Consider the following 8,068-nt stretch of genomic DNA (forward strand, 5'->3'; position numbering starts at 1 on the left):
GTTATTCATGTGGTTTTTCCGCCCTGGAAATTATTTGTTCTTGCTCTTTGCTCGCGTTTTGTGTTGAAGTAGAATCTTATTTATGATGATATTTTATTAAATATGTACCCATGCATATCCATTCACATTTTAGAATCATTTATCACGCTAATTGCCCTTTAACACTTGATAGGATTCATGATATTTTTAAAGGATTCATGTTGATTTTTTAAAATACAAAGCCAGGGGTGCCTAGGTGGTTCAGTTGGTTAAGCATCCGAGTTCAGCTCAGGTCATGATCTCATGGTTTGTGGGTTTGAGCCCCGGGGTCGGGCTCCATGCTGACAGCTCAGAACCTGGACCCTGCTTCAGATTCTGTGTCTGCCTCTCTCTCTGCCCCTCCCCTGCTCGCACTCTGTCTCTCTTTCAAAAATAAATAAACGTTAAAAAAACTTTTAAGTGTGGTTGGCCAAAAGACAAATGGTTGGTTATAATTCTAGAGAAATTGTTAGGTGTAGTTGGCTTTCAACAATAGCCAGATGTATCTTGCATGTGTTGAAGACAATGATGTGTCTGATTCACTCCTTGCTGACGTTTGTTCTGTGAAAGCCTAAGTCTTGCTAACAACTTTTTGTCAGACTCAGTTCCAAAAGCCCTCATTCTGACTTCAGGGAATAATCCCTTGGCTTTCAGTGGAAAATGCCATTATTTTCACATGGGGTAGTTAAGATCAGTGTAATCCCTCAGGAATGGAGGGAAAACCACCTCTCCCCAAACTCTTCCCTCTCTCACCTTGGGGCAAAGAGGTGTTGACCAGAACAGAAACTCTGCGCCCCCCCCCCCCACCCCCCTAGGAACATGAACAATATCTGGCTTATCCGATGTCCCATATGATTTGTTGTCAAAAGAGAAGCATATCTGGATGTGAGGGCAAGAGCTCTAAAGAGAATCTGGAGCAAGAAAATATTGTTCCCAAAATGCTGTAGGTTGAGTATCAGGCCATAAAAGGGTACAGTGAGTGCCAATTTGCACTGAATAAAAGGAGTAGACATACTTCATAAGCTTTAGAGCCTAAGGGACGTTCCCTAAGATTTCTAAGACAGCCTTAACAATTGATGCCAGTATTGGTCCAGGTGATTTATGGTCTGTTAAAGAAAACGGCTCATCCTGTTTTATAGAACTTTTAAAAAATCTGGAAGTTATTTTACCAGCAAAAATGGGTTTGCTTGGGGCACCTGGGTGGCTCAGTCGGTTGAGCACACGACTTGAGCTCAGGTCACGATCTCATGGTTTGTGAGTTTGAGCCCTGCGTCGGGCTCTGTGCTGACAGCTCAGAGCCTGGAGCCTGCTTCTGATTCTGTGTCTCCCTCTCTCTCTGCCCCCCCCCCCCCCCATGCTCTGTCTCTCTCTGTCTCAGAAATAAACATTAAAAAAAAGTTTTTAAAAATGGGTTTGCTCAAGAATAGCCGAGAATTGCAATCTGGGACAAGCAGGCTACTAGCTAAACCATAGGGATGTCCAATAAAGAAAGGAGAGGAATGCTATTTTAAAGACAAGAAGGAGGAAGTAGAGAAAGGTTGTTTAGAATCAAGTCCGCTGAAGAAAACAAGAGTTCAGGGTGATGATGGTTTTTCATTGACTGAGTTGCAGGGGTGGCCAATTTATTAGAGAAAATGCAATGTACATCTTTCACTGTTGGAGCCTGTAATTGGTGATTCTTTCCTGTTGACAGTTCTTCCTGTAATTGACACTGAGTGGTATAGCTCCCCCTTGTACCCTCCCCTTCTAGCATCCTGAGTCGACATTTGTAAGGGTTCCCTTTATTAATTTTCACAGGGCTTTTATTTTTAGGGCAGTGATCTTAACATAAAATTATCGCGGAACATGATGTTAAATTGGGCTGTTTATGGTTATGGTTTATACTGAGGCCCCGAGAAAAGAGATGGTAAATACCTACATATTCTAGTGAAAGTTATAAAACCACCCATGCAGAAGAAACTAATATGAAATCTGAGCTCATCACTCAACTGGATGGTATAAAGTGCTGAGAATGATAGGGCTAGATGTCGAAAGTTAGGAAATGATTTCTTTGCAGAAGTTCAGCATTGTGTGAATCTTTTTCCTTTGCTCCCCAGCGTGGAGGTCTGAGTGAGTGAAGCTTCAAGGACACTGTAGGGGAGAGCCTGATGTGTGTTTCCTGGATTGAGGAGTACAGTGGCATGACATTTCTAAGAAATCTAAGAGCTGGAAGCAATTGGCTATTAACCTGAAGCATCAGAACTGAGGTAAGGAGACTGGCATCTAACGATATTTCCAGTAACAGATGCAAGGATACATGAATTTGCTAATAGATTAGGTTCTGGAAGGCAGAGCTGGTCTGGAGTCATTTTAATTCTTGTGTGGGAAGAGGGAGGCAGAAAGGGAGCTGGAGTGGGCAAAATGACCGATAATAGGGCAATACATGGCCAGATTTGCAGGGCCTGGAGGCAAGGAGCCAGAGGAAAATGCATTTCTTGTATGGTAGGAGATAGGGCAAAATGCCAAACGGTTCCAGTGGAAAGCTTTCGAGAACCTACATAGGGTAGGTACTCCAAGGAAAGGAATCTGCTTTGATCATCTATCACGTCCAGCTGCGGACACTTACCAACACTCACACCCATCCTTCCTATCGACTTTTCTTTCCCAAGCTCTGAGTAGGTGGAATTCAGAACCCTGGCCCATAAATTAGGGGGACGAAGAGGAAGCACAGTACAACTAAATAGAGAAATAGTCAACAGTATCTTTTCCCTGTTGCCTTATCAACCCTTAACACTTCCAAGGCAGGTTCAAACTAGGGAGGCAGAGAAGCTATAACTCTGAGTGAAAGCCTCAGGTTTAATTTTTGTTCTTGGCTGGGGTATAGTAGTTACTAAAATGAAGCTATTCTTGTGAGTGAAAGGATGGGGGATTTTTTATTACTGTTTGTGGCTCATCGGAGGTTTCATCCAGGGAAAGGGAAAGAACCACAGAACAGGTGTAAGAAGAAGAGTGAGGAGCGATGAGGCAGGGATTTTTCTTTTTTAATGTTTAATGCTCTTTATTAAAAAAAATTTATTTATTTATTTTTGAGAGACTGGGGGAGGGACAGCGAGATGGGGCGAGGGAGAATCCCAAGCAGGCTCTGAGCTTATTTTTATTATTTTTATTTTTTATTTTTTAATTTTTTAAAATTTACATCCATATTAGTTAGGATATAGTGCAACAATGATTTCAGGAGTAGATTCCTTAACGCCTCCGACCCATTTGGCCCATCCCCCTCCCACAACCCCTCCAGCAACCCTCTGTTCTCCATATTTAAGAGTCTCTTCCGTTTTGTCCCCCTCCCTGTTTTTATATTCTTTTTGCTTCCCTTCCCTTATGTTCATCTGTTTTGTCTCTTAAAGTCCTCATATGAGTGAAGTGATATGATATTTGTCTTTCTCTAACTGACTAATTTCGCTTAGCATAATACCCTCCAGTTCCATCCATGTAGTTGCAAATGGCAAGATTTCATTCTTTTTGATTGCCGAGTAATACTCTACTATATGTATGTATGTGTATATATATATATATATATATATATATATATATATATATATATATATACCACATCTTCTTTATCCATTCATCTGTTGATGGACATTTGGGCTCATCCCATACTTTGGCTATTGTCGATAGTGCTGCTATAAACATGGGGGTGTATGTGCCCCTTCGAAACAGCATACCTGTATCCCTTGGATAAATACCTAGTAGTGATATTGCTAGGTCATAGGGTAGTTCTATTTTTAATTTTTTGAGGAAGCTCCATACTGTGTTCCAGAGTGGCTGCACCAGTTTGCATTCCCACCAGCAGTGCAAAAGAGATCCTCCTTCTCCTCATCCTTGCCAACATCTGTTGTTGCCTGAGTTGTTAATGTTAGCCATTGTGACATGTGTGAGGTGGTATCTCATTGTGGTTTTGGTTTGTATTTCCCTGATGATGGGTGATGTGGAGCATTTTTTCATGTGTTGGTTGGCCACCTGGATGTCTTCTTTGGAGAAGTGTCTATTCATGTCTTTGGCCCATTTCCTCACTGGATTATTTGTTTTTTGGGTGTTGAGTTTGAGAAGTTCTTTATAGATTTTGGATACTAACCCTTTAAGTGATATGTCATTTGCAAATATCTTCTCCCATTCCGTCGGTTGCCTTTTAGTTTTGCTGATTGTTTCCTTCACTGTGCAGAAGCTTTTTATTTTGATGAGGTCCTAATAGTTCATTTTTGCATGTTTCCCTTACCTCTGGTGATGTGTTGAATAAGAAGTTGCTGCGGCCAAGGTCAAAAGGTTTTTGCCTGCTTTCTCCTTGAGGCTTTTGATGGCTTCCTGTCTTATGTTTAGGTCTTTCATCCATTTTGAGTTTATTTTTGTGTATGGTGTAAGGAAGTGGTCCAGATTCATTTTTTTTCATGTTGTTGTCCAGTTTTCCCAGCACCACTTGCTGAAGAGACTGTCTTTATTCCATTGGATATTCTTTCCTGCCTTGTCAAAGATTAGTTGGCCATATGTTTGTGAGTCCATTTCTGGGTTCTCTATTCTGTTCCATGGATCTGAGTGTCTGTTTTTGTGCCACTACCGTATTATCTTGAAGATTACAGCTTTGTAACACCGCTTGGAGTCTGGGATTGTGATGTCTCCTGCTTTGGTTTTCTTTTTCAAGATAGCTTTGGCAATTCGGGGTCTTTCCTGGTTCATACAAATTTTAGGATTGTTTGTTCTAGCTCTGTGAAGAATGCTGGTGTTATTTTCATAGGGATTGTGAACCAGGTAAGATTATTTAGGAAGAAAAATAAGATGTGGAATATTACAAAAGTGGACACATTTTGAAATTTAGAGTAAACGTTTAATAAGTGAAACATTGCACTAGAGCCCTGGGGGAAGAATTATATTTATCAAGAGCAGAAATCACAGATGTCACTCTCCCTATTTGTTGATATGAGACTGTTGTCAAAGCTCTCTCATCAATCTATTACCAGAAGACCTCTTAATGCCATGTGAAACCATATAAAAGAAGATGACATATGGGACGTTGTCACAAGTGTTTCTTATAAAATACATGCATTTAGGACAGTGGATTTGTGTGTTGTGTTTAGAGAGTTGATAAGTGAAATCAAGAGATCAGTACTTGGTCCCCTGTGTAGAGCACCATGACCCACATTTGATTCAGCTCCAGCCATTTTCCCAGGTAGCCCCAGTGCTGAGTTGTCCTGAGTCAAACTGGCTTACGCCTGCTCCAGCTCTAGTTAGTCACCCCAAACCACCAGCCTCACATAGTCTACGCCGGGGATTTTCCCACACAGGGACACTCTTTCAAACCTGGGAAATGTAGCTGTTTTGTCTAATTCATAGAAATAAATACAGGAAGTCAACCAAAATGAGGAGACAGAGGAATACGCTGCAATGAACGAGTAAGACAAAACGTTAGAAAAATAACTAAATGAAATGGAAATAAGCAATCTGCTTCATAAAAAATTCATGGCAGTGGTCATAAAGATGCTCACCAGACTTCAGAGAAGAGTGGATAAACTTAGTGAGAGCTTCAATAAGGAGATAGAAAATATAAAAAAGAAGTGAGGATAGTCAAAGAATACAATAACTGAAGTGAAAAGTACACTAGAGAGAATCAACAGCAGATTAGAGGATGCAGAAGAATGGGTCAGCAAAATGGAAGACAGGGTAATGGAAAGTGTTCAAGCTGAACAGCGACAATAAAAATGAATTTTAAAAAGTGGTGATAAGTTAAGGAACCTCTGGGACAACATCAAGTGTACTAACATTTGCAGGATATTAGGGATCTCAGGAGAAAAGAGAAAGAAAGGGTGAGAAAACTTATTTGAAGAAATAATAGCTGAAAATTTTCCTAATCTGGGGAAGGAAACGGATTTCCAGGTGCAGGAGGCACAGAGATGGCCCAAACGAGATGACCTCAAGGAGGTCCACACTAAGACACATAATAATGAAAATGTCAAAATTGAAACATAAACAAAGAACCTTAAGAGGCAAGAGAAAAGCAACTTGTTGTGCACAAGAAGCCCATAAGGCTATCAACTGATTTTTCAGAAATTTTGCAGGCCAGAGGGGAGTGGTATATTCAAAGTGATATATTCAAAGTGCTGAAAGAAAACAACCTACAACAAAGAATACTCTACCTGGCAGAATTTTTCATAATTGAAGGAGAGATAAAGTATTTCCCAAACAAATAACAGTTAAAGGGGTTCATCACCATTAAACTGGCCTTATAAGAAATGTTAAATGGACTTCTTAAGGTAGAAAAGAAAAAACCATAACTAAAAGTGAGAAAATTATAAAAGAAAAAATTCCATGGGTAAAAACAAACATAGTAAAGTAGTAGGTTAATTACTTATATAGCTAGTATGCAGGTTAAACCATAAAAGTAGCAAAATCAATTATTATCTAAGAAATTAGTTAAGGGATTCATAAACTAAAAAGATGTAGAATATTACATTGTATACATAAAGCATGGAGAGGGAGAGTAAAAATGTAACACTTTAAGAATGGGTTTGAACTTAAGTGATCATCTATTTAATATAGACTGCTATACTTAGGATCTTATATATGAATTTCATAGTAATCAAGAAGCAAAACCTATAATAGAAACACACAAAAAAGAGAGAAAGGAATCCAAGCATAACATAAAAGGAATAACATAACATGAATCACAAGGGAAGAGAGCAAGAGAAGAACAGAGAACTGCAAAAACATCTGGAAAACAATTAACAAAATGGCAACTTGTACATACCTATCAACAACTACTTTAAATGTAAATGGTCTAACTGCTCCAATCAAACGCATAGGGTAGAAGAATAGAAAACAATAATAATAGACTCATCCATTTCTGCCTACAAGAGACTCACTTCAGACTTAAAGACACATACAGATTAAAAGTGAAGGGATGGAAAAAGATATTCCATGCAAATGGAAGCAGAAAAAAAAAAAAAAGCTGGAACAGCAATACTTAGGCAAAATAGACTTTATTTATTTATTTATTTTTAAATTTTTTAAAAATCTTTTTATTTTTTTTTTAATTTTTTTTAACGTTTATTTATTTTTGAGACAGGGAGAGACAGCATGAACGGGGGAGGGTCAGAGAGAGAGGGAGACACAGAATCTGAAACAGGCTCCAGGCTCTGAGCTGTCAGCACAGAGCCTGACGCGGGGCTCGAACTCACGGACCGCGAGATCATGACCTGAGCCGAAGTCGGACGCCTAACCGACTGAGCCACCCAGGCGCCCCGGCAAAATAGACTTTAAAACAAAGGCTGCAACAAGAGACAAAAAAGGCATTACATAACGATAAAGGGATCAATCCAATAATAGGATATAACATTGTAAATATCTATGCATCCAACATAGGAGTGCCTAAATATATAAAGCAAATATTAACAAATATAAAGGGAAAAATTAAAAATAATATATTAGCAGGGGACTTTAATATCCCACTTATATCAATGGATAGATCATCCAGGCAAAAATCAACAAGGAAAGGGTGCTTTTGAACAACACATTGGGCCAGACAGATATAACAGACATACAGAACATTCCATCCCCAAACAACGTAATACACATTCTTTTCAAGTACACATGAAACATTCTCCAAGATAGATCACAAGTTAGGCTATGAAACAAATCTCAATAAATGTAAGAAGATTGAAATCAAATCAAGCAATTTTTCCAATCACAATGGTATGAAACTAAAAATCAATTATAAGAAAAAAAAACCTGGGAAAAACGCAAACACCTAGAGGTTAAACAACATGCTACTACGCAGCCAATAGGTCAATGAGGAAATCAAAAAAGAAATAAAAAAACAACAACCTGGAAACAAATGGGAAAATGGAAACACAACATTTCAAAATCTTTGGGATGCAGCAAAAGCAGTTCTAAGAGGGGTGTTTATAGCAATACAGGTGTACCCCAAGAAACAAAAATCTCAAGTAAACAAAGTAACCTTCCACCTAAATGAACTAAAAAGAACAAAAAAGGGGCGCCTGGGTGGCTCAGTCAGTTAAGCATC

The sequence above is a fragment of the Panthera leo genome, chromosome D1 (assembly GCF_018350215.1).
Source record: "Panthera leo isolate Ple1 chromosome D1, P.leo_Ple1_pat1.1, whole genome shotgun sequence".
NCBI lineage: Eukaryota > Metazoa > Chordata > Mammalia > Carnivora > Felidae > Panthera > Panthera leo.